Source organism: Peromyscus maniculatus, chromosome 6 (genome assembly GCF_049852395.1).
Source record: "Peromyscus maniculatus bairdii isolate BWxNUB_F1_BW_parent chromosome 6, HU_Pman_BW_mat_3.1, whole genome shotgun sequence".
In the NCBI taxonomy this organism is placed as follows: domain Eukaryota; kingdom Metazoa; phylum Chordata; class Mammalia; order Rodentia; family Cricetidae; genus Peromyscus; species Peromyscus maniculatus.
The window spans coordinates 73799027-73826119 of record NC_134857.1 but is presented as its reverse complement, the minus strand read 5'-3'; the positions used below and the strand labels follow the sequence as shown (position 1 = coordinate 73826119).

The 27093-nt window shown below is 41.4% G+C and overlaps 1 pseudogene; it reads right to left on the bottom strand.

The window, feature by feature from the left end:
• Nucleotides 1–7008: 7008 nt before the first annotated feature.
• Nucleotides 7009–8097, bottom strand: LOC143273760 (speckle-type POZ protein pseudogene; annotated as a pseudogene).
• Nucleotides 8098–27093: the final 18996 nt, after the last annotated feature.

Below are 27093 nucleotides of genomic sequence, written 5' to 3'. Positions count from 1 at the left end.
GTATCTTCGTGGATTCCTGGGGACCTCTCTAGCACTCTGCTTCTTCCTATTCCCATGGGGTCTTCCTTTATCATGGTATCTCTTTCCCTGTTCTCCCCCTCTGTTCCTGATTTAGCTGGGACTTCCCACTCCCCCAATGTCTCTTTCCCCCAACCCTTGCCCTTCATTACCCACCCCTCAAGTCCAGATTGCTCATGTAGATCTCCTCCATTTCTCTGTCATTTGGCAATCCCTCTGTCTTTCTTAGGGTCCTCTTTACTTGCTAGCCTCCCTGGAGTTGTGAATGGCAGTCTGGCCATCCTTTGCTTTACATCTAGTATCCACAAATGACTGAGTACATACCATGTTTGTCTTTCTGAGTCTGAGTTGCCTCACTCACGTTGATTTTTTTCTAGATCCATCCATTTGCCTGCAAAACTCATGATGTCATTGTTTTTATTTGCTGAATAGTACACCATTATGTATATGTACCACATTTTATTTATCCATTCTTTAATTGAAGGACATCTAGGTTGTTTCCAGGTTCTGGCTATTACAAACAATGGTGCTATGAACATAGCTGGGCATGTGTTCTTGTGGTATGATTGAGTATTCCTTGGATATATGCCCAAGAGTGGTATAGCTGGGTCTTGAAGGAGGTTGATTCCCAATTTTCTAAAACTATCTGTTTCTGTGTTTCATTTGTTAGGGAGACTTAGTAATCATGCTAATTTACTAGTGCTTTTCTGTCTACTTATAATACATGTCTGATCTTGATTTTGTTTGTGCTAAGTGGGACCTATTGATTATTTTTTTATTTTTTATTTTTTTCAATTTACATAGCAACCACAGATTCCCCTCTCATTCCTCCTGTTGCTCCCACTCTCCTCACCTTCTCTCCTTGTCCCCACCACTCATCCGTTCTTCTAACAGGGTAAGTTCTCCCATGGGGAGACAAGCAAATCCTGGTACATTCAGTTGAGGTAGGACCAAGCCCATCCCCAAAGCATCAAGGGTGAGCAAAGTGTCTGGTCCTAGGAAATGTGATCCAGAAAGCCAGGTCATGCACCAGGGATAGACCCTGATCACTCTGCCATGAGCCCCTCAAACCGACCCAGCTACACAACTGTCTCATTATGCAGAGGTTCTAGTCTGGTCCCATGCAGGTTCCACAGCTGTAGGTCTAATGTTCATGAGTTCCTTTGAGCTTGGTTCAGTTGTCTCTGTAGATTTTCCCATCATGATCTTGACCCCCTTTGCTCACATAATCCCTCTTCCTACCCTTAAACAAGACTCCTGGAGCTCAGCCAGATGCTTGGTTGTCATTCTCTGTATCTACTTCCATCAGCTACTGAACGAAGTCTCTATGATAACTCTTAGGGTATTCACCAGAATTATTACCAGGGTAAGCCAGTTCAGGTACCATCACTACTATTACTAGTAGTCTAATCTGGGATTGTGGGTTAATGGAAATTTCCCTAGCACCAGGGGCCTGTGACCTTTCTCTAATTCCTTATAAGAGGTCAAGTACAATGTCAGGAAACATCGCCTTCTTTGGGTCATATAGCCCAAGGTCATGGATGCAGCAAATACTGCTACACTTGCCCATTTAATCTAAATGAAAAGGTTCTAATCTTAATGCAAACCATATACTGCAGCACGAATCTTGAAAGTTCTTGTTAACAAAATCAAACCCAGGGCCAGGTATTAGAGTGAATGCTGGAAGATCAGAGAAGCAGAACAAGTCACAGCTTCCTCACCTCGCCAATTCCTCAGCTGATCCTCTTCCCTCAGACTGGAAGCCTCTGAGTCCTCATCCAAACGGATCTCAGCTGAAGTGCTACTCAAAAGCCTAAAAGCTTAACCAGCCCTAATTCCTGGTCCTCATGCCTTATATACCTTTCTGCTTTCTGCTATCACTTCCTGGGATTAAAGGCTCACTAACTAGGATTAAAGGCATGAGTCACCATGTCTGGCAGTTTTGAGTGTGGCTTTAAACTCTGCCTCCCAAGTGATAGGATTAAAGGTGTGTGTGCCACCATTTTCTGGCCTTACATCTAGTAGCTGTTCTGTTCTCTGTCTCCAGAGAAGGGTACAAAATATTTTGGGGAACACAATATACAATAAGAATGATTATTAAGTATTGTTCAGGAAAAAGACAGGGTAATGACATAAACAAAAATGGAATTCCAACCAACACAAATAACATTAAACAAGAAAGACATGCCAAATGTCCAAAACACGGGTAAATGGCACACTACTGAAGTTACTCTAATAGCTGTCCTGTTGTGAAGATTCTAACTCTAGTACTCATACGTTCTAGCTAAGACACAAGAAAACTGCAATTGTAACTATCTAGTTTTCAACTCCATCAAAGACCAGAGAAGGAACATAATAAAACCGGAGAAAACTAAAAATGCAAGCAAGCCATTTCCAAAATTCTTGTGAGAATAGACAGAGATAGCTGGCAGCCTGGACAGTCACCTAAAGTTTCTCAGCATCATTGGGGCAACCAATTTGTCTACAGACCTAGAATAGCTGACAGACCATTTTCAGAAGCAGGTATTTTTGAAGACCATCTTACCCTGTCTTGGCAGAGTTCACTAGTCACTTTTCCATGTTTTCCTTAATTTGTCAGTTGTCTTAATTTTTACAGTATGGATGACAGGTAAAGAGCTCATACATTTTCTAGATCCATCCATTTTCTTGCAAATTTCATGACATCATTGTTTGTTACTGCTGAGGGCGAGGAGTGGGGCATGAGAACATAGGGAAATGAGAGGGTCAAGCTGGAACAGGGACAGAGTGGGAGGGCAGGGAGGAAGGGTGCTGGGGAGGCTCTCAGGAATCCACAAGGTTGACCCCACCTTGGTCTACTGGTAGCAGTCCAGAGGGTTCCTGGATCGGTCTACTCTGGTGACCAGCCTAGCAAATAACCTAGCTGTTTTAGAGACTTTGTCCAGTGACTGATGGAGGCAGATACAGAGATCCATGGCCAGGCACCAGTCTGAGCTCCAGAAATACAACTGATGAGAGAGAGGAGAGATACTGCAGGCAAGAGATGTTGAGATCATAATGGCAGAACTTGCAGAGATGACTGGCCACATTAGTAGAAGCTCATGAACTGTGGACTGGTGGCTGTGGAATACCCATGGGACTGGACTAGGCCCTCTGGATATGGAAACGGTTGATTGGCTCGAACTGTTTGGGGGGCACCCAGGCAGGGGGATTGGGATCTGTCCCTGGTCTATGGGCAGGCTTCTGGAATCCGGTGCCTGTGGTGTGACATCTTGCACAGCCTTCCTGCAGTGGGAAGGGGCTTGGACCTGGCTAGGCTCAGTGTGCTGGGCTTTGCTGACTCCCCATGGGAGACCTTGATTTGGGGGATGTGGGGTGGCTTGGGAAAGAGGGCTGGGGGTGGGAGGAGGGGGGATCTGTGGATAGTATGTGGAGTGAGTAGAAAATTTCTTAATAAAGAGAAATGAAAAAAAATAAATAAGTAAATAAATAAAAAGAGCTCATACCTGATTAGCAGGTAGCAGAGCCTGGAACTCTTGAAGGCGACTCTCTTTTTTACTGCCATTTATTTCATTCAGATCCACAGTACACTGAAGACAGCTAATGATGGAGAAGATGTGGAGCAAGGGGAACACTATGTAAACTGACAGGTAATCTTTGCTTTCTTCATGGACTCAGTCAGGTATACTCTCAAAAAACATTTCTATTTGACATTGACTCCTGGTGAGAAAGTTCAGCAAATTTCTTATACCACAAAAATTCCTCTGGAACCCCCCGACCCTTGGAAAATCTGACTCTTGCTTTTTTGGGGTTATAAAAACCAGACTTCTCCAATATTCCTGGCTATTCTCTCAAACCTGGATTAGGGTATGGTGGTATTTTATTTATACTGAAATGTGATTTTAATTGTATGTTAATCAATAAAGTTGCCAGGGGGTCAGAGCTATTAAAGCCATAGCAAGAGCATGGCAGTGGCGGCAGCGGCAGCAGCGGCAGCGGCGGCGGAGGCGGCAGCGGGGGTGGCGCAGCACACCTTTAATCCCAGCGCTTGGTAGAAGAGCTACGTAGATCTCTTTGTGTACAGGGATACAGCCAGCATTGGAAACACACGCCTTTAAGACCTGGAGGGCTGTACATACAGGCAGTGATGAGGTAGTCACGTGTTTGGGTTTACAACCAATGAGAAGGTAGAACAGAAAGACTATGTAAAGACATGCACACAGGAAGTAGGTTTCTTTCGGGGAGGAAGGACCACTGCAGGATCAAGGGTAAGGTTTTAGCTCTGAGCTCTGACCTCTTGGCTTTCTCTTTTACATTGGTTCTGTGTTTCTTATTTAATAAGAAGGTTGGTTACATCTACATTAGGGAGAAAACCTATTATGGCTGAAAATAAAGCTCATTTAATTTGACTCAAAATATATTTATTGGTGGTTTACTTTCCTTTAGTGGGAATATCACTACCCATGTTGGCCACTTTCCTGGAGTTGTGATATATTTCTTCATTCCTGGTGTGCCTGTACTTTCTGTCATCTGCCTGCACCAGTCAGTTACAGTCTCCCATCCTCTTTAATCATTGGAAAATGTGGCACCATGAGGAGCCCTAGAGGATTTCCTGCCTAAAAGCCGTAATCTTGCTTACCTCCATTGTGGAGAAGCCATGCAATTTCCTGATGTTTATTCTGATCAATCACAAAACCTGACATGGTTATTTTTTTTTCTTGGCCTGTTGGATGAAGGATATCAGAAGCTCAAGGTGGCTTGGGAGAAGTCTGAGCTTCCAGTTCAATGATCCCTTTCTGGTAGCTCCAGTCAGGAGCATTGCCCCACCAATCACACTGGAATCATAATTTCCAAGCAAAACAATTAAAGTCATAGAAACAGAAAGCAAAGTTTTCCCCAACAGTTCAATAGTGGTAATAGTGCGTGGAACTATTCCCTTTTCTAACACATGGTGCTTGGACCCATGGATCTGGGCTATGGAGAAATCTTCCTCCTGGAGAATACTACTTCAGCCCTAAGGGTTGCTGCCACTTCATTGGTTCCATAATGGTGTCTTCAAAATATCACGAGAGCTGCTTCAGGGTGTTGGAGAACCTGCTCCAACCAGAGGATCCCATGATAGTGTGCCACAGTTGTACCTATCTGTCTGTGGATTTTATCTTGGTCACAAGCTATACTGTGGGGAATAACATGATGGTTGAAAAGACATTCTGTTAGTCCCTGTGTGGTAGTTTTGATAAAAATCATTCCAGGTGGGAAATGCAAATTTATATATATATATCTAGAATAAGAATCTGCTCCAGTAAGGAAGAAGTATTGTCCATTCCAGAGAAAGAGGTCCAATGTAGTCATCCTGTCATGACTTTGTTGGATGGTCAGCCTGGGGAATGTGACATCTCTGGGTCTCTGGGTTGGTCCTTGTTTTGGCATATCTGACATTCAGCAGCAGGTGTAACCAAGTAAGTCTTGAAGAGTGGATACCTACATTGTTGATTTCATGCATAACCCCCATATCAGCTACAATGGTGACTGTGATCATGAGCCCATGGGGCAATATCAAAAATGACTTGGGAACAAGTCTGACAGTCCATGCAATGGTTCATCATATATAATTAATTATTGACCTCCTCCTCTGCTGAATGCACTTTCATGAGCATTGTTAGGGGACAAATATATCTTCAAATTCTTTGCTCCTTTGCAGATCTCTCCAAATACTTCTTCCCCAAATGTCTTTCCAATTTTACTTTATTTCCTTATTTGGTTTTCTGTCTTCTTCTCTCATACAATGCCAACTGTCCATAGTCTCCCCTCCTTCCACTCCACATAGACATACTACTCCTCTGTTTCCCTACAGAAAAGCATAGATCTCCTGGGGATAGCAACTGGACACAGCATACCAAGATGTAATAATAGTAGGGACAAACCCTCATATCAAGCCTAGAAGAGTGAACCCAGAAGAGAGAAAATGTTCCCAAGATCAGATAAATATGTCAGAAACTCCTCATATTCACCTTCTTAGCTGTCTCACCAAATACTAAGCTAAAAAAAACACAGTATGTATGCAAAGGACTTATTACAGACCCATTCAGGCTCTGTGATTGCCTCTTAGGTCTCTAGAAGTCCCAATGAGCTCTGTTTAGATGAATCTGTGGGCTCTGTTTACCTGGTGTCTTTGAACCATCCTATAATCCCGCCTTTCTCCGTTCTTTGAGGTTCCCTGATCTCTGCCTAATGTTTGGCTGTGGATCTCAATATCTGCTCCCATCAGCTGATGGAGAAAGCCTAACTGATGGCAATTGGGCTAGGGACCAATCTTGAGGGTAACAGAATTTCATTAGGTATTTTCTCATTGATGGGTGTGTTGAGCAGAGTTGGATGGATTAAAATGGGATTCTTCAAACAAAAACACCACAGGAATCCACAAGCTGATTTTAGAATTTTTATTTCATTTGATAATTTATTTGGGAAGGTATTGTCTCCAGAGATGGAGGTACCCATGGAGACAGGAAGACGACTGAACAAGGGTCCTCTACAAGAACAATAATTGTTTTTGCCAACTGAGTCATCTCTCCATTCCCACACACTGAGTTTGGAGGAAAATGTCTACTTTCTCTTCCACTTCTCTTGTAAGAAAACATTCATGTTTATTTTCTACTTTCTGAGTCCTTGAACATATGTTCTGCTCAATTCAATCCAGACAAGTTTCTCCAAAGAAACCCTGTTGTAATGTGCTTGGGGCCAGCAACTAAAACATATTCCAGTTCCCAACTCATTGGATAAAAATCAAATCAGTACAGTAACAGGGTAGTGTATAATATAGCTGAGTACTTCCCCTCCCTTAACCTGACAATCAACTCATTTACAGCTGTATTAAAGCCTGAGCCACTATGCTGTGTTTCCCAAATTTCAATGGAAATGCTCCACACATTCTATAGTCTACCCAGGTGTCATTGGTAACAACAACCGGCTGCTGCTTCAGGGAGACAAGTATAGGACACAGCTGACCAGTTCCTAGGATGGCTTCAAGCGTTTGAAAGGGGGCTCCAAGAATGGGAGATTTGCAGAAGCCAGGGAACGGTATGCTTCAGCTACTAAATGGGGACATGAGCCCACCATTGCCTTCCAGCCTGAGGTCTCACAGACCTCAGAAGCATGAGCTGTAATGAAATCCAGTGCCTGGGTTTTCAGCTGCCCTGAGCTGTGGAGGTCAGCCAGGAAGAGAGTGTGGGCAGCATTCTCCACAGAGAGGTCCCTGCAGAGGGCATCCTCACACATGACCTTCAAACGCTTCAGGCCATACCTGTCAGCTGCTGCCAGCAGAGAATCTGCCATGCTGTCCAGGTCTGGTGCTGTTCCTGTGTAAATGAAGTCCACCATTGCCTTGAAGACTTGTGGCTCTAGGTCAGAGATCTCAAAGCGATTATTTTTGCTCTCCTCCAAGTCATGTTCAAACATGGATCTGAAAACTGGAGAGCGAGCTGCTAAGATGGCCTTGTGAGCCTGAAATTCCTGGCCAGCTACCACCAGGCAGCAGTCTGTGAATCGGGAATTCTCCCACAGCTCTCCTAGCTGATCTGCCAATGTACATCTGGGAATTTGAATCCCTGGCTTCCTTTTCTGATCAGATATACTGAAGGAGTCCTGGACCACGCTGACCTTGCAGAGGAGGGTGAGCTGATCATCTGGGAGAAGACGAGGAGCTTGGGACAAGAGGAAATCTCGAAGGATGTACTTTTTGAATCCATAGCCAAGGCCTGGCATGAACATAAAGGCTCTTGGGCTCGTCCTGGTTTGCATTTTCTCTCCTTCTTTGCTTATGATCCAGAACTGGAACTTTGCCCAAACATGACTCTTTGGACAGCTGAGCAAAAGTAGATTAACTGACAGGTAACCTGCACTTATTTTATCGATTCCCTTTGGGTATACTCTCAAACACCATTTGTCATTGGCTCCTATTGAGAAAGTTGGGCTTATAAAGCTTTCTGTTATTTCCTCCACAATAAAACGGAAGTTGCTGATGGTCCACATGTAGGAGAAATTCTGAAGTCTGATTTGAGTGTGGTCCCATCTCTGGGCTATCTCATTGCCAGCCATTTCTGCTGGAGGTAGTTTGAAGATTAAACTGGATCCAAAATGAAGAACTAGCAATTGTTTTCTCTTCACCTGTGAGACACAAATTAGACATGAATTATATTTTAAGTTTTTATTTCTCATCTATTCCCTTTTTGATGGGGCTGGAGACTTGGATCTCTTAAATTTTCTATACAGATTTCAATACTAGTTTCAGAGAAGACAGTGTAGGCTACTACGTACACTTACATCACTCCATTTTTCATCTAGATTGAATCTTACTTCAATGGGTAACTGGTTTTGACAATTACACAGCTGTTGAATATTTTGGAAAATTATGTACACCACAAAATGTTGTACTAGGTTCTCTAGAGCAACAGAACATATACAAGGAATTTCTGTGTATGAAAGAAGATTTAGGGCTGCAGTCCTGCTAATCCCACATTGCCTATGACGGAAAGCCCAAGATTCCAGTACTTACTCAGTGCAGGAAGTTGGATGTGTCCACTGGTCTTCAGTATATACTGGAGTTCCAAATATTCTCTATTGCCAGGGAAGGGATGGACTTGCTGCAAGGTGAGGGCAAGCAGGCAAACAGCAAAGCTTCCTGCTTCCCTGTCCTTTTATGCTTCCAGAAGAAGGTGTGGCCCAGTTTAGGGTGTGTCTTCCAGCCTTAAGATCTGGATTAAAGGTGTGTGTGTGTGTGTGTGTGTGTGTGTGTGTGTGTGTGTGTATGTGTTCAGGCCTTGAGATCTGAATTAAATGTTTATGTCTTTGTAGCAGGATTCTTAAAAGTTCTTATTAATAAAATCAAACCTGAGAGCCAGGTATTGGGGTGAATACTGGAAGGTCAGAGAAACAGAACAAGCCGCAGCTATCTCACCTCGCCGGATTCTCAGCTGGTCTTGTCTCCTCAGACTGGAGGCCTCTGAGTCCTCATCCGGAATGGGTCTCGGCTGAATTACTGCTCAAAAGCCTGAAGCTTAACCAGGCCAAATGCTTAACCAGCCAAAAAACTTCTAGTTTCTGGTCTTCACGCCTTATATATCTTTCTGCTTTCTACCACCATTCCCTGAGATTAAAGGCTGGCTTTCTGGGATTAAAGGTGTGTGTCACCATGCTTGGCTATTTCCAATGTGGCCTTGAACTCACAGAGATCCAGAGGGATTTCTATCTCTGGAATGCTAGGATTAAAGGTGTGAGTGCCACCATTTTCTAGCCTTTGTATTTAGTGGCTGTCTGTTCTCTGACCCCAGATAAATTTATTAGAGTACACAATATTTTGGGGAACACAATACCACCACATGTCTTTTTAACTCCCAGTCTTTTCTTGAATTGTATCTACTCACTTCACTGAAAGGAAACTATTCTTACTCCTGTGCCCTCCATTTTAGGGTTTTAGTTAATTCCATGTCTTGTTAAGTTGGGAACAAGTTTATTTTGCTTATTGTAGTTCATCTTAAATAAAACAGGGATGTTGTCCATTCCTACACAGCTGTTGTTTCCTCTTCTCAGGGTTTTATACCAACTCCTCCCACTAACATGATCTGGGAAGAGGTGTCTTCCTTTCCTAATCAGGTGTCTCAGTGTTCACAACTTGGAGGTCAGAATGGAAGAATTCACACATGGTGGGCAAGAATCAGAGCCAGGTAAGAATTGCTGAAATTGGCAGTCAGTTTAATTCAGACTCACATTCCCCAGCATAACTCCACCAACTTGCATTGGTGCTCTTGCCCCTCACCACCCCCCAGATAATCCTCCTTGGCCATACTCTTTCAGTTCCAGTTAAGGGTGTGGTGTGCTAAGAGTAGATCCTAAGTGCCTCTCCATTCCATCATGCTGGCTGCCAAGATTCAGCTTCCCAATACCTCATAATTTTCATCCTTCACTGGTGAGTTCTGTCCTCTTTAAACCTTGAACTTGCATGCTTACACTGCTGGGCCTTAAATGTGAGACAGTATTCAGGTTTACAAAAGGTGCAGAGTATATTCAACAGTTACCAAAGATGGGATTTTGAGACTGTTCCCCTTCATTTGTGATAAGTAAAATGTTCCCCACATCTATCATCTCTCTCCAGTTCATCACATCTGTAGGGACTCACTAAGACTAGAGAACATGACAATACCTTCAGTGATTTAATCTGCTCAACAATTCCCAGTCTACCTCTCCTGAAAGTATGGCTCTGATGCTGCTCTTCCCTCAATCCAGGATAAATCAATCAACTGGTTTTGATCTCTGAAAGTTTGGGTCCACATTTATGAATCTTTGGCAGGTGGCTAACTAGTAGCCTCAGTGACTCTTTCTTATGTATTTAGGATCAGGGGAGCAGGTACTTCAGAGTAGGAACATTCTCTCATGAGGGAACAGACTCCTGTCAGGGGCTCAATATAGGATCTTTTCATATAGTCTCTCATTCCAGGAATGGGACAGGTGGGTCTTTTGTTTCAGGTAGGTGGTTTTCTGGGGGACCTGGCACAGACAAAAGGACTCAGATTTCCAACTGGAGAAGGCACAAGTCTTAAGCAGCAGGGGTGTCCACAAAACAGAGAAAGCCAATGGTCAATATAGCAAAACAAAACTTACAGTAACACATAGAAAGATTTGCAGACAAACATAAGCAGAGAGAGAGAGAGAGAGAGAGAGAGAGAGAGAGAGAGAGAGAGAGAGAGAGAGAGAGAGAGGAGACTCCTTGAGAGACTCCTTGAACATGGATTTAAGCCAATAGAAATTCTCTTTTAGCCAGCTGGCAACTGCATGAGGTATTCTGGATTCTGTTGCAGCAACCAGCCTTTCTCTGGGTGAGATTTTAAGCACAAAATCCATATTCTAGGATAAGAAACTTCTGTTAACAAGAACAGCTAGCCAGAAGTCGCACTACATAAGCCATAATGTCATTGTATTTCAAGCAACATTTGAACATTTAGAGATATTCCCAGCCTATGGACTTTAGGTGGATTTAGCCTTGGTTTTAGTTGTGACAGAAATTTGCTGTGTTTTCCACAAGTGCTGGATTTTACACCTTGAATAGCACTTCTGTCATAGAGACAGTTGTACTTAGTTATGGGAGCCTGCTGATGTCTGGGACTTGTTACACAGGTGAGTCTGTGCACCATGAGCCTATAGTGATCTCGGAGGTCAGAAGAGGCTGTTGGATCTCCTGGATAACTGATAACTGGAGTTACCGACTATTGTCAGTTACCCTTGAAAGCAGTAAATTGGATGCCAGTCTTCTGGAAAGTTATCCAGCAACTTTACTGCAGAACCATTACTCTATCCCATCACAGTTACTTTCTTAAAGAGGATGGAACTGCTGTCAAAGACTAGTTCATATTCTAAAGCTTTGGCATCTGAAATGATTTAGGAGAAATTCAAGAGATAATATGATTTCATTTCTATATCTTTCTTTCATTTTTTATTTTATAATTTAATTTAATTTTACATATCAGCCACAGATTCTTCTGCCCTCCCTTCTCACACTGCTCCCCACACACTCCCCCCAGCACACCCCCCATTCCCATCTCCTCCAGGGCAAGGACTCCCCTGGGGATTCACCTTAACCTGGTAGATACAGTCCAGACAGGTCCAGTCCCCTCCTCCCAGGCTGAGCAAAGTGTTCCTGCATAGGCCCCAGGTTCCAAACAGCCAGCTCATGTGCTAAGGACAGGTCTCTGTCCCACTGCCACGGTGCCTCCCAAACAGTTCAAGCTAATCAATGGCCTCACTTTTCCAGAGGGCCTGATCTAGTCTTTCATTTTTGATGGCTTTCCACTCTGCATGTCTGGCTCTCTTAGAAGTTATTCCATAGACCAAGTTAGCCTTAGACTGGCAGAGTTGAGTCAGCTTCTGCCATCAGACTATTCTGACCAATGCCATAGACTATTACATCATGCCTGGTTCATGAATTTTCATTTAATTACAATAACTACACAGTTAGTCTTAAACAAATAACATTGAAAAGTTACCTTTAATATTAATTTAATGAATAGCAAGACTTTTTATTCATCTCAATATTAATTAATTTGACTCAAATATTTTGAGTGCAATTAAATAAGCTTTATTTCCTGCCATAATAGGTTTTCTACTTAATACTGGGACTGATAGAATAGCCAGGATCATAGCAAAAGTGGAGTTTTTATAACTCCAAAAATGCAAAGCTTAAGGTTTTCTGAGGGTTGGGAAGAGTGTTCCAAAGGAATTTGGGTGATGTAGGATCTTGGCTGAATTTTTTCACCAGGAGCCAATGACAAAGAGAAATAAGTGTTTGAGAGAATGCCTAAACCAGTGGATGGGGAAAGCAAAGACTATCTGTCAGTTTACTTGTTGTTCCTTAGCTGTCCAAAGAGTCATGTTAGGGCAAAGAACCTGGCTTCAGTAGGTCCATAAACCCAAACATAGCCTTCAGCAGCAATCAGGTACAGGAAGTCACCATGGACCTGGGTCACATGCCTCTTAGAATGGCATGGCCCCTGAAGTAGATTTATGTCTGAGGCTTCCATTAAATTTATGCAAATACCATGTTCTTTTATTACCACAGCTTTGAAGAACAATATGAAATCAGGAGTGGTGAGACCTACAACAGTTCTTTTATTGTTCAGGAGTGTTGTAGCTCTCCAGTGCTTTCTGTATTTCCATATGAAGCTGATAATTGTTTTTAAAAGATAAGGAAAGAATTGTGTCGAAATTTTGAAGCAGATTGCTTTTTATCTGTAGATGGCTGTTTGTAGAATGGCCATTCTTAGATGTTAATTCTACTGATCCATGAGCATGGGAGGTCTTTTTATTTTCTGTTATCTTCTTCAATTTATTCCTCAAATACTTGAAGATTTTATCACACAGGTCTTTTACTTGCTTTGTTAGAGTTACCCCCAAGGTATTTTATATTATTTAGGTATTTTGAAAAGTGTTTTTCTCTGATTTCTTTCCCAGTCTGTCTCTCATATGTATATAGAGTATTTTATTATTGAGAAAAGATTCTTCTATCAACTCAAAAAAATCAGTAGCCCTCCTATACACAAATGATAAAAGGGCTGAGAAAGAAGTCAGAGAAACATTACCCTTTACAATAGCCACAAATAATATAAAATACCTTGGGATAACACTAACTAAACAAGTGAAGGACCTTTTTGATAAGAACTTTAAATCTCTAAAGAAAGAAATTGAAGAAGATATCAGAAAATGGAAGGAACTCCCATGCTCATGGATAGGTAGGATTAACATAGTAAAAATGGCAATCTTACCAAAAGCAATCCCCATCCAAATCCCAACACAATTCTTCACAGACTTGGAAAGAAAAATACTCAACTTCATATGGAAAACTAAAAGATGCAGGATAGCTAAAAGAATCCAATACGATAAAGCAACCTTTGGAGGCATCACCATCCCTGACCTCAAACTCTACTATAGAGCTATAGTAAAAAAAACAGCTTGGTACTGGTATAAAAACCAACATACAGACAAATAGAATCGAATTGAAGACCCTGACATTAATCCATGCACATATGAACACCTGGTTTTTGACAAAGGAGCCAAAACTATACAATGGAAAAAAGAAAGTATCTTCAACAAATGGTGCTGGCATAACTGGATCTCAATATGTAAAAGATTACAAATAGATCCATATTTGTCACCATGCACAAAACTCTAGTCCATGTGGATCAAAGACCTGAACATAAATCCAGTTACACTAAACTTAATAGAAAAGTCGGAAGCACTCTTGAACGCATTGGCACCGGAGACCATTTCCTAAATAAAACACCAACAGCACAGACCCTGAGCACAACAATTAATAAATGGGACCTCTCAAAATTGAGAAATTTTGCAGGGCAAAAGACATAGTCAATAAGACAAAAAGACAGCCAACAGAATGGGAAAAGATCTTCACCAACCCCACATCTGACAGAGGATTGATCTCCACAGTATATAAAGAACTCAAGAAACTAGACATCAAAATACTGAACAGTCCAATTAAAAAATGGGCTAAAGAGCTAAACAGAGAGTCGGTGATGGTGGTGCACACCTTTAATCCCAGCACTCGGGAGGCAGAGGCAGGTGGATCTCTGTGAGTTCAAGGCCAGCCTGGGCTACCAAGTGAGTTCCAGGAAAGGCGCAAAGCTAAAAAGAGAAACCCAGTCTCGAAAAACCACAAAAAAAAAAAAAAATAAATAAAAAAAGAGCTAAACAGAGAATTCACAAAACAAGAACACAAATGGCTGGAAGACATTTAAAGAAATGTTCAACATCCTTAATTATCAGAGAAATGAAAATAAAATGATTCTGAGATACTACCTTACACCTGTCAGAATGGCTACAATCAAAAACACCAATGAGAGTCAATGTTGGAGAGGATGTGGAGCAAAGGGAACACTCCTCCACGGTTGGTGGGAATGTAAACTTCTACAACCACTGTGGAAATCAGCATGGCGGTTTCTCAGAAAATTAGGAATCAAACTACCTCAAGACCCAGCCATCCCACTCTTGGGCATATACCCAAGGAATGCTGATTCATACCATAAAGATACATGCTCAGCTATGTTCATAGCAGCACTATTTGTAATATCCAGAACCTGGAAACAACCTAGATATCCGTCAATGGAAGAATGGATTAAAAAAAATGTGGTACATATACACAATGGAGTACTACTCAGCAGAGAGAAACAATGAAAGCATGAAATTTGCAGGCAAATGGATAGAACTAGAAAAAAATCATCCTGAGTGAGGTAACCCAAACCCAGAAAGACAGTTATGGTATGTACCCACTCATAAGTGGATTCTAGATATAAAATAAAGAACAATCAGACCAAAACCCATAGAACCACGGAGGCTATATATGGAGGTCCCTAGGACGACTGTAGCTTATAATAAATATCAGTTTTATTCAATTATTGAAAAAAATAGCCAAACGAATGGAAACACATGAACTATGAACCAAAGGCTGAGAGGCCCCCAGCTGGATCAGGCCCTCTGAATAGTTGAGACAGTTGATTGGCTTGATCAGTTTGGGAGGCAACTAGGCAGTGGGACCTAGTCCTGTGCTCATTGCATGAGTTGGCTGTTTGAAACCTGGGGCTTATGAAGGGACGCTTGGCTCAGTCTGGGAGGAGGGGACTGGACCTACCTGGACTGAGTCTACCAGGTTGATCACAGTCCTCAGAGAAGGATTTGCCCTGGAGGAGGTGGGAATGGGGGGTGGGCTGGGAATAAGGGGAGGGGGTGAGAGGGGGAGAATAGGGGAACCCATGGCTGATATGTAGAACTGAATGGTATTGTAAAATAAAATAAAAGGATAAAAACTAAAAAAAAAAAAATTCTTCTCTTAAATGATGCATCCTATCCAGAGTTTTCACTCTCTTAGATTTTTCTCAAGCTAATTTGCTGAAAGTGTTTATAGCTGTAGGAAATTCCCTGTTGAAACGTTGACCTAACTTATGTGTAATATAGTGTGTCTTCTACAAATAAAGATTCTTTCTTCTTCCTTTTCAAATTGTACCCCCTTTATTGTTACTTACCTTACTGATTTAATTAAGTCTTTAATTAAGACTTTAATTGTTACATTGAATGGATACAAAAAGAGTGAACAACCTTGTCTTGTTTCCGATTTTAGTGGAATTGTTTGAGTTTCTCTTCATTAAGTTGATGTTGACTATGGAATGGTTTTAAACTGCCATTATCATATTTAGGTATGTCATTAATGTGCCAGTTTCTCCTTGACTTTTATCATGAAGGAATACTGAGTTTTGAAAAATGTCCTTCCTGCATTTAATAACATGATAATGTGATTTCTATGGTCAATCACATTTTTTGATTTTGGTATATTGAACCATCCTTCCATATTTGGAACAAAGCCTAATTCATCATGGTAAACTATCTCTGAATAGTTTGGGATTCATTTTGCAATTATTTAATAAGTGTTTTTTCATCAGTGCTCATAAGGGAATTGGTCCGTGATTTAGGTATCAGTGAAATTTTACTCATAAAATACATTGGGCAATAATCCCATGTTTCTAATTTCTGGGATAATTTGATGAATATGGGCAATAACTCTTCTTCCAATGGCAGATAGATTGTTGTGCCAAAACGATCTGTTCCTGGGTTTTATTTGGTGGGGATGCTTTTAGTGATTATGCTATTTATCTAGTGTGTTTCTGTCTCTTTATAATATATAAATGATCTTGATTTCATTTTGTTAAATTGGACCAATTGTTTCTTTTTTTAAATTTTTACCTTTTATCATTTTACATATCAACCATAGATCACTCTCTCCATCATCCTGCACTCCAACAGAGTAAGTTCTCCCAAGGAGGGACAGCTAAGCCTGGTACATTCAGTTGAGGCAAGACCTCCAGTTTGTTTGCTCATGTAGATGTCATTCATTTCTCTGTTATTGAGTGATCCCTGTGTCTTTCTTAGGGTCCTCTTTACTAGGTAGCCTCCTTGGAGTTGTGAGTTGCTGTATGTTTTTCCTTTGCTTTACATCTAGTATCCACTTATGAGTGACTACATACGATGTTTGTCTTACTGAGTCTGGATTACTTCACTTGGGATGCTTTTTTTCTAGATCCATCCATTTGCCTGAAAACTTCATGATGTCATTGTTTTTCTCTACTGAGTAATACTCCACTGTGTATAAGTACCACATTTTATTTACCCATTCTTCAGTTGAGGGGCATCTAGGTTGTTTCCAGGTCCTGGCTATTACAAATAATGCTGCTATGAACATAGTTGAGCATGTGTCCTTGTGGTATGATTGAGCATTCCTTGGGTATATGCCCAAGAGTGGTATAGCTGGGTCTTGAGGATGGTTGATTCCTAATTTTCTAAGAAAGTGCCATATTGATTTCCAAAGTGGCTGTACAAGTTTGCATTGCTGTCAACAGTGGAGGAGTGTTCCCCTTGTTCCACATCCTCTCCATCATAAGCTGCCTTCAGTGTTTTTGATCTTAGCCATTCTGAAGGGTGTAAGGTGGTATTTCAGAGACATTTTGATTTGCGTTTTCCTGATGACTAAGGATGTTGAGCAATTCCTTAAATGTCTTTCAGCCATTTGAGATTCTTCAGTTGAGAATTCTCTTTTTAGCTCTATAGCCCATTGTTTAATTAGACTGTTAGGTGTTTTGATGTCTAATTTCTTGAGTTCTTTATATGTTCTGGATATCATCCCTCTATCAGATAAGGGGTTGGTAAACAACTTTTCTCATTCTGTAGGCTGTCATTTTGTCTTGTTGACTGTGTCCTTTGCCCTACAAAAGCTTCTCAGTTTCAAGAGACCCAATTTTTAATTGTTTCTCTCAGTGTCTGTGCTACTGGTGTTATATTTAGGAAGTGATCTCCAATGTCAATTCATTCAAGACTACTTCCTACTTTCTCTTCTATCAGGATTAGAATAACTGGATTAATGTTGAGGTCTTGATCTACTTGCACTTAAATTTGTACACAGTGACAGATATGGATCTACTTGCAATCTTCTACATGTTGACATCCTGTTATGCATCACCATTTGCTGAAGATGCTTTCTTTTTCCATTGTACAGTTTTGGCTTCTTTGTCGGAAATCATAAGCTCATAAGTGTGCAGATTAATGTCAGGGTCTTCAGTTTGGTTTTATTGGTCCACATGTTGGTTTTTATGCCAGTACCAAGCTGTTTTTATTACTGTAGCTCTGTAGTAGAACTTGAAGTCAGGGATCGTGATGCCTCCAGAGGTTGTTTTATTATACAGGAATCTTTTGGCTATCCTGGGTTTTTTAGTTTCCATATGAAGTTGAGTATTGTTCTTTTCAGGTCTGTGAAGAATTGTATTGGGATTTTGATGGGAATTGCATTGAAGCTGTATATTGCTTTTGGTAAGATTGCCATTTTTACTATGTTGATTCTACCTATCCATGAGCATGGGAGATCTTTCCATTTTCTGACATCTTCTTCAATTTCTTTCTTTGAGGACTTAAAGTTCTTTTCATACAGGTCCTTTGCTTGCTTAGTTAGAGTTACTGCAAGGTATTTTATATTATTTGTGGCTATTATAAAGGGTGGTGTTTCTCTGATTTCTTTCTCAGCCCATTTGTCATTTATATATAAAAGGGCTACTGATAATTTTTTTAAGTTAATCTTGTATCCTGCTCCTTTGCTGAAGGTGTTTAAAAGCTGCATGAGTTCCAGTAATGCCACAGCCACGTGGCAACACATAGATTAATAGAAATGGGCTGAGTTAAGTTGTAAGAGCTAGCTAGTGAGAAGCCTGAGCCATTGGACTATACAGTTTGTAAGTAATATAAGCCTCTGTGTCTTTACTTGGATCCATGAGGCTGCAGGATCAGGTGGAACACAAGAAAACATCTGACCACAGCAACCTGAACCTATGTTGATGCCTGTGGGCTCTGCTACCTCCAAAGTACAGACTGATGTGAGTGACCTGTGTTGCCATCTGAGACCATGTTGATTCCCTTGGCGTGTGCTGCCACTCAGGGTTGTGATGGTGTCCATGGACAGACAGCTAGGTTGATGTCTGTGGTCTGTATTGCCATAGGAGACTATGCTTTGGTCAGTGACATGTGTTGATGCCAGGGAGCATGTAAATTTCCATAGTGTATGCTGTCACCAGAAACCATATTTAAGTCCAGGATCCATGCTCGTGATAACTGTAAGGGCAAGGAAGCTCCTTCTGTCATGGTATTGATGACTACAGACTCAGAGTTGCAAAAGAGAAACATAGAAGACATCTGTCACAACCTCTACTTCCACCATCCTTCCCAAAAGTGACAGCCTAGACAGAAAGCCACCAAAGAGAAATCTTAAAAACTGCATCCTGTGATAAGGATGCAGATGTGTAACTCTCCAGAATTGGGTTGAGGAGCAGTTGGGAAAGACTCGGTTTTCTTTTAGGGACTGGACACCAGGAGTTTGACCATGTTCCAGTGAGTATATGGGCAACAAAAATTGGACTTGTTCATTTTTACCTTCTGTTTTTTCTGGAGGAAGGCCCAAAGGTGGGATGGTGTCTGAACTAATGTGACTGGGAAACAAGGGTGCTTGGGTTCCATGACATAAAATTTCCAAATAATCAATAAAAAATCTTATGAAAAAATAGGGGAAGAATTTTGGATGGGATCCACAGGAGATGTGGGGTGGGTGGGTGGGGGAAGAAAGATGCAGTTAGTGTTCTGTTGCAACTCTAGGGATCTGACTGTGGGATTGGATTTGGAGGGAAAGAGGGAGTGATGGAGTTCTTCAGTTGGCTTACCCATTTTCCTGTCTTCTTCTGCTGGTGTGTTCTTAATGAATGCATGCAGATGTTGGAGGCTGGGATGATGAGATGAGTTGGGGGAAGGAATATTGGGGGAGAAGATCTTTGTGAACCAGTAGAAATGGGGCCTGACAGGAAAGAGACTGCTGTGGATATTGTTCTATATAAATAAAACACTGGTGGCCAGTGACGAGGCAGGAAGTAGGTGGGACAAGGAGAGAGGAGAATTCTGGGAAGCGGAAGGCTGAGGAGAGAGACACTGCAGCCACCACCAGGAGAAGCAACATGTGAAGACGCCAGGAAGCCACCAGCCACGTGGCAAGGTATAGATTTATAGCAATGGGTTACTTTAAGATAAAAGAACAGTTAGCAAGAAGCCTGCCACGGCCATACAGTTTATAAGTGATATAAGCGTCTGAGTGATTATTTTATAAGTGGATTGTGGGACTGCGGGGCTTGGGCAACCTGGAGAGAAGCCCTCCAGCAACAAGAGACCACAACAGATTTTCTACTACAGAGGAGGTTACTGACCAGGAGACTGAGGCAGCAGAAATGCTGGGCGTTTGATCGGTGTGTTTGGAGATGAGATCCTGTCTCCAAAACCAAAACAAACTCAATAACACCCCACCCCAAAGTCCACTCCTTTAAATACATCCCCCCTCCCAAAGGACATATTCTGAAGGTCTGTTCTTCTGTAATTATATTCAGGAGACAAAGGCAATGTGTAGTAGCAGCCTGGAATATACAGGGAGTTTAAGGGGGCCCTGGGACACATAGTTCATTTGAGTTGAGGCTGTCTTTCTTAAGTGACTTAATCTCTAAAGACAAAACAAATAAAAATTTAATGAAAGAAAAATAAAACAATGGCCAAGCATTATTTTTAAAATGAGAGTTGAGCAGAGACATCATCATCAAGGAGAATATGCAGGTAATGAATAATATGTAAAGATTAATAAAATGAAGTGGCCCTCCTCTTTCTCACTAATTAGAGTCCCAGTGCTCCACCAGGGGCCCAGCCGTAGATGTCTGCATCCAGATTCCTCATTCCTTGGATGGGGTTTATGGCACAATTATCAGGGTGTTTGGCCATCCCATCACCAGAGTAGGTCAGTTCCTGCCATCTCTGGACCATTGCCAGCAGTCTTTTGTGGGGGTATCTTTGTGGATCTCCGTGGGCCTCCCTAGCTCTCTGCTTCATCCCCTTCTCATGTGGTCTTCATTTACCATGGTCTTCTATTCCTTGTTCTCCCTCTCTTTTCTTGATCCAGCTAGGATCTCCCACTCTCTTTCCCTCAACCGTCGCCCTTCATTGCTCCCACTCATGACCAGGCTGTTCATGTTGACCTCATCCATTTCTCCGTGTCTTTTTTGGGGTCCCATTTTCCAGGTAGCCTCACTGGTGATGTGAGTAGCAGTCCAGTCATCCTTGTTCCACATCTAGCATCTTCCTATGAGTGAGTACATACCATATTTGTCTTTCTGAGTCTGGGTTGCCTCACTCAAGGTTGGATAAAGTACAGGGACAAATAACCAAATGAATGGAAGCACATGAACTATGAACCAAAGGCTGAGGGGCCCCCAACTGGATCAGGCCCTCTGAATGGGTGAGACAGTCATTTGGCTTGATCTGTTTGGGAGGCAACTGTGCGGTGGTGCTGGGTCCTGGGCTCGTTGCATGAGTCGGCTGTTTGAATCCTGGGACTTATGCAGGGACGCTTGGCTCGGTCTGGGAGGGGGGGACTGGACCTGCCTGGACTGAGTCTATCAGGTCGATCCCGGTCCTCGGGGGAGACCTTGATCTGGAGGAGGTGGGAATGGAGGGTGGGCTGGGGGGAGGGGGAGGGGGGCGAGAGGAGGAGAACAGGGGAATCTGTGGCTATTATGTGGAACTGAATGATGTTGTAAAATAAAAAAAAATTTAAAAAAAATGAAGTGGCCCAATTTTAATTGTATCACCCAGCCTGAAATCTGGATTAAAGGTATGTGTCTTCATTACTCAGATGGATCTACCTGTATCAACTTAAACAATAATTTCTCACAGGTGTGGTCTATATTTTGGGGTTTAGTTAATTCCAGGTATAGTCAAGTTGAGAACCAAGAATAGCCATCAAAATTATGTTTTGCTTCATGTGGTTATTATTCCATCAACTTTTGCATAGCTAATATTCACTCTTGTGATGATGTAACAATGAATGCCGCTAAAAGCACCATCAGGGAATGGGTGTTTTCCTTAACTTGTCAGTGGACTTAGTTTTCACAACAAGAACAGCAGATGAAGAGCTCATACATGGTGAGTGGAAAGCAGAGCCAAGAATTCATATTCTTAGCCCTCCAGTATTGGGTTCTTTCCTAAATGTTAGAACTGCCATGCTTATTATGCTGGTTGTTTAAAGTGAGAGATTATTTTTGTTTCCATGAAATGCAGAATACATTCAACAGAAACCAATTGGGGAGAGAGTTATTGGTTAAATTATTAAGGCTACTCTACATAGTTAAAAGGGAGGTTTATTTTGTGGGGTAACTTACAAGTGAAGGGATATGTAACGGGGTCTGGGAAAGGTGTGGCAAAGTCTGGCGGTGTTCTCTGGAGAATTCTGCTCGGTCTGCCTCCAGCGTCCAGGGTCCAGGAACCAAGAGAGCCAGACACATCTGGATCTCTGGTCTTCAGCGTCCTCTTTCGGCTCCGCCTTGTAGGCCTGACAGTTACCCGAAGCCTCAATGGGGTTGGAACTTCCAGATCAAAGCTGGAATGTCTACCCACTATATGGGAGCCTTTGGGATGCATCCCCCTCTGTAGTGTGATCAGCAATATGCTCCCTTCATCTCATCTCTCTTCTGTTAGTCCTGTCTTGGAGAGACTCTCCAAGCCTAGAGAACACAGAAATAAGTACAATGATTCATTTAGCTCTGCCATTCCCAGTCTGGCTCTTTTGTAAGTCTGGCTCCAACACTTCTTATCTGTCAATACAGGATAATTCAATCAAGTGGTTTTGACTACTTGATTTTTGAATTTTCTGGTAGACTTTGTGAAGATGGCTAATTAGTAGCATGGGTGACTATTCACTAGGCAAGTTCAGGGTCAGAGTGGTAGATACCCCTGCCTCATATCTGTCATTTGAGGGGTTTGTAGGTGATCACTTCAAGATCCATTGTTTGTAAGAAACATGCTCTAAATTATGAGTCCCCAATGCTCCTGGAGCGCAGGTGTGACTTGTGACAGAGGAACTGAGAATCCCTGGGCAGTAAGCTTAGGCTTTGCTCACAAAGTCTCTCATTAATGGAGAGACACAGGTGGAGTTTTTCTTTTTTTCCCATTGGTGGTAGCTTCACAGGATGACTTGACAGAGCCAAAAGTATTCAGATCCCCAACAGTAGAGGCACATATCTTAAACCTGAAGTAGGATGTCTACCTACCTGAGAGAGCCAATGTTCATGAAAGGAAAACAAATTGACAGAAGCACAATGAAACACACACACACACACACACACACACACACACACACACACACACACACACACTATAGACCACCAGGACTGTCCAACACATATTCCTACCTACACCTGAGTAGACAGACAGAATCAGGTGAAGTCTTAACAAATCCTTTTTTTCCCTTTTTTTGAAGTAGATTTTTTCTCTTATACAATATGTCCTGATTATAATTTCCCCTCCCTGTACTTCTCCAGGTTCCTCCCCACATCCTCTTCCCTCTGGATCTACTCCCTTTCTGTCTCTTATTTGAAAACAACAATCTTCTAAGAGATAATGATAAACCATGACAAAAAAAATAGAACAAGAGATGAAAAAATCATATTAAAGTTGGACAAAGCAACCCAACAGAAGAAGAAGAGTTCTAAGAGCAGGCACAAGATTCAGAGACCCACTTGTTCTCATACTTAGGAGTCTATTAAAAATAGTAAATAAAAGCTATGGTAAATACACAGAAAACCTGGTGCAGACACATAAAGGCCCTGTGCTTGCTGCTTCAGTCTCTGTGAGTTCATCTTGCACAAATAATTAACCATGGATAGTAGTGCCATGACACTCCTCTCCTTTATGTCCACACGGAAAATGCTTTAACAAAACTTTCCTCCAGACTTGAGAGGCCAAATGACTTCAAGTCTGTTTCCTATTTGTGTGAAAGTGTCGGATTCCTTTGAAATGTAATGCAGGAATTGATCAAAGGGAGTCTTGTGTGCCTGGAACTAAGGATGAGCACACCCTAGAAGTTCTATGTACTCCATACACATCCCTACATCAAGGGGCTCTGAGGCCACCACCGTATCCATTTCTGGTCTCTGGGATCTCACTGGAACCTTTAGGAATATACAAGAGTAGCCACCAGAGAAGACTGCTAGGACATGGATTTAAGCCACTGGAAAGTCTGTGTTGGTAGGCTGACAATTACACTGTGTGTTCAGGAAATCTGTGTACCAGAAAGCCTTTCTTTTTTGTTTGTTTTGTTTTGTTTGGGATTTTTTTTTTGGTTTTTTCATTTTTTTATTAAGAAATTTTCTAATCACTCCACATATTATCCACAGATCCCCCTCCTCCCTCCTTTCACCCCCTAGCACTCTTTCCCAAGCCACCCCGCATCCCTACATCCCCCAAATCGAGAGCCCAGCACACTGAGCCTAGGCAGGTCCAGGCCCCTTCCCACTGAAGCAAGGCTATGCAAGGTGTCACATCACAGGCACCGGATTCCAGAAGCCTGCCCATAGTCCAGGGACAGATCCCTATCCCCCTGCCTGAGTGCCCACCAGGAAGCCTTTCTAAGTTGTGCTTTTAAGAATAGATTCCATATTCTATGGACACTATTTTGTTAACAAGAAGAGTTATCCAGAGGCAGAACTATGGAAGTCAAACCATAGGGGTAGAACATTGAGAGCTTCCCCAACACTATGGACATTGATGGATTACGTCCTTGTTTTAATTTTGGCAGTTTGTGCTGTGTAGGTGATGGATTTTGCAGCCTGAGTGGTACTTCCACCATGGAATATGGTGACATCTCACACATATTCTGGACACTGAAGCAGCTGGCCAAGGCCAACTTTTCCTGACAGAACTTATCAATCATATTCCTCATGCAGAGGTGAGACCAGGTTCAGATGTCAGATTTCTCCAAAGTATTAGGCAGAAGCTGATCACAGGCAACCTTGGGGACCTTGAACTATTTCTAGAGTTCATTGACAACCACACTCTTTTTCTTTGACTTACTCTGAGAACCCTAGTGTCTCAAGGTCTTGTCTCTGGAATCTCAGTGGAAACTGCAGACTCTTGTAGGGTAGCCTCAGAACCTCAGGGGTTGAAGATATTTAAAAGCCAAAAGAGCCTATCCAGATGTGCAACAGATTATAAGAGACAATGATTGCAGACCCAGACTACTATACCCAGAAAAACTTTCAATTACCATAGATGGAAATATTAAGATATTCCACAATAAAACCAAATTTAAGCGATATTTATGTACAAATCCATGCCTGTAGTGAGTAGCTGAAGAAAATCTCCACCTTAAGGTAAATTACTACAACCATGAATAATATAGGGAGTAAATAATCTGAGAGCAGTAAAGGCAAAAGGAGGGAATCACACACATACACACAAACACTACCACCACCAAAGCAACAACAACAATAACAAAATATAAGGAATCAACATGGTTGGTCACTCAGATCTCTCAATATCAGTGATCTTGATTCCCCAGTGCAAAGTCACAGACTAACAGAATGGATGTGAAAACAGGTTGCATCCTTCTGATGCAGGCAAGAAACACATCTCAACCGAATGGGTAAAGATTATCTCAGGGCAAAGGATTGGAAATAGACATTACAAGCAAATGGACCTGAAAAGAAAGCTAAGAAGTAAGCTGGTGTACTCACTTTTATACTAACAAAATAGACTTCACCAAAAGCTAATCAAAAGAAATAAGTAAAGACACTACATACTCATCGAAGGGAAAGGGCATCAAGATAAACAAATTCAGAAACAATAGATACCACTTAGCAAAATGAAATCAAGATCAGATATCTATTTTAAACAGACAGATAAACCCTGGTAAAAGAGTATAATCATTAAGTCTTCCCACCAAAAACTTCCCAGGACCAGTTTTGGCACAGCAATCTACCTACCATTCAAAGAATGTATGCCCATCCTCCTCAAATTATTCCTGAAAGTAGAAACAAAGGACCATTGCCCAATTTTATAAGTCTAAAATTACACTGATGCCTAAATCACAGACCAAAACCTTATAAACACTGATGCAAAAATACTCATTAAATAATTACAAACTGCATCCCAGAATATTGAACGATAATTTGCCATGATGAAGTAGGCTTTGTCCCAGATATGCAGGGATGATTCAGTATACAAAAATCAAAAAATGTAATTGACCATATAAAACCCAAAAACATCAATACTCAGAAATCCCAAAAAGACATGAACCACATGATCATATCATTAAATGCAGAAAAAGCATATTTCAAAATTCAGTATCTTTCATGATAAAACCCAAAGACAGATAGGAACATAAGTGATATATGGAAATACAATAATGGCAGTTTAAAATAATTTCATAGTCAATATCAACGTAAATAGAGAGAAACTCAAACAATTCCACTAAAATCTGCAACAAGACAAAGTTTTTTGATTCTCTCTGTATCTATTCAATATAACAATTGAAGTCTTAAATAATTCAAAAAACAGTTGACAATAAAAGAGATACAAACTGGAAAGGAAGAATAAAAAGTCTTTATTTGTAGAAGTTAATATATTAAACATAAGTTAGGTAAACAATTCAACAGGGAATTTCCTATAGCTAATAAACACTTTAAGCATTTTAGCTTGACAAAAATCTAAGGGATTGAAAACTCTGGTTAGGATTATTGTATGAGAGAAGAATCCATTTTCAGTAATAAAATAATAAAAAAATTCAGTTGTCCTTCTATGTCCAAATGAGAGACAGACTAGGAAAGAAACCAGAGAAATACACCTTTCACGATAGCCTCAAACAATATAAAATATCTTGGGGTAACTCTAACAAAGAAAGTGAAATACTTGTATTATAAAAAACTTTAAGTCTTCGAGGAAGAAATTGAAGAAGATATCACAAATGGAAAGATCTCCCATGCTCGTGGGTCAGTGACATTAACATATAAAAATGGCCTTTCTACAAAAAGCAACCTTCAGATTCAAAGCAATCTACTTCAAAATTTCAACACAATTTGTTCCATATCTTTTAAAGACTAGTCCCAGCAAAAAAAAAAAAAAAAAAAAAAAATAATAATAATAATAATTGCCGGGCGGTGGTGGCGCACGCCTTTAATCCCAGCACTCGGGAGGCAGAGCCAGGCGGATCTCTGTGAGTTCGAGGCCAGCCTGGGCTACCAAGTGAGTTCCAGGAAAGGCGCAAAGCTACACAAGAGAAACCCTGTCTCGAAAAAAGAAAAAAAAAGAAAAAAAAAAAAAAAAAAAAAGACTAGTCCCAGCTTCATATGGAAATACAAGAAGAATTAGAGAGCTCAAACACACCTGAACAATTAAAGGACTGCTCTGGGTCTCACCATTCCTGATTTAAAATTGTACTCAAAGATATGGTAATCAAAGAGCATGTTATTGGCATGAATTGAATGGAAGACTCAGACATAAATCTATATACAGGGGCCATGCCATTCTAAGAGGCCTGTGCTGCCACCCAGGACCATGGTGACCTCTGGGCCCTGACTGCTGCTGAGAACTATGTCTGGTCCATGACCCTAATGCAGCCAGGGTCTTTGCCTAAACTTGACTCTTTGGACA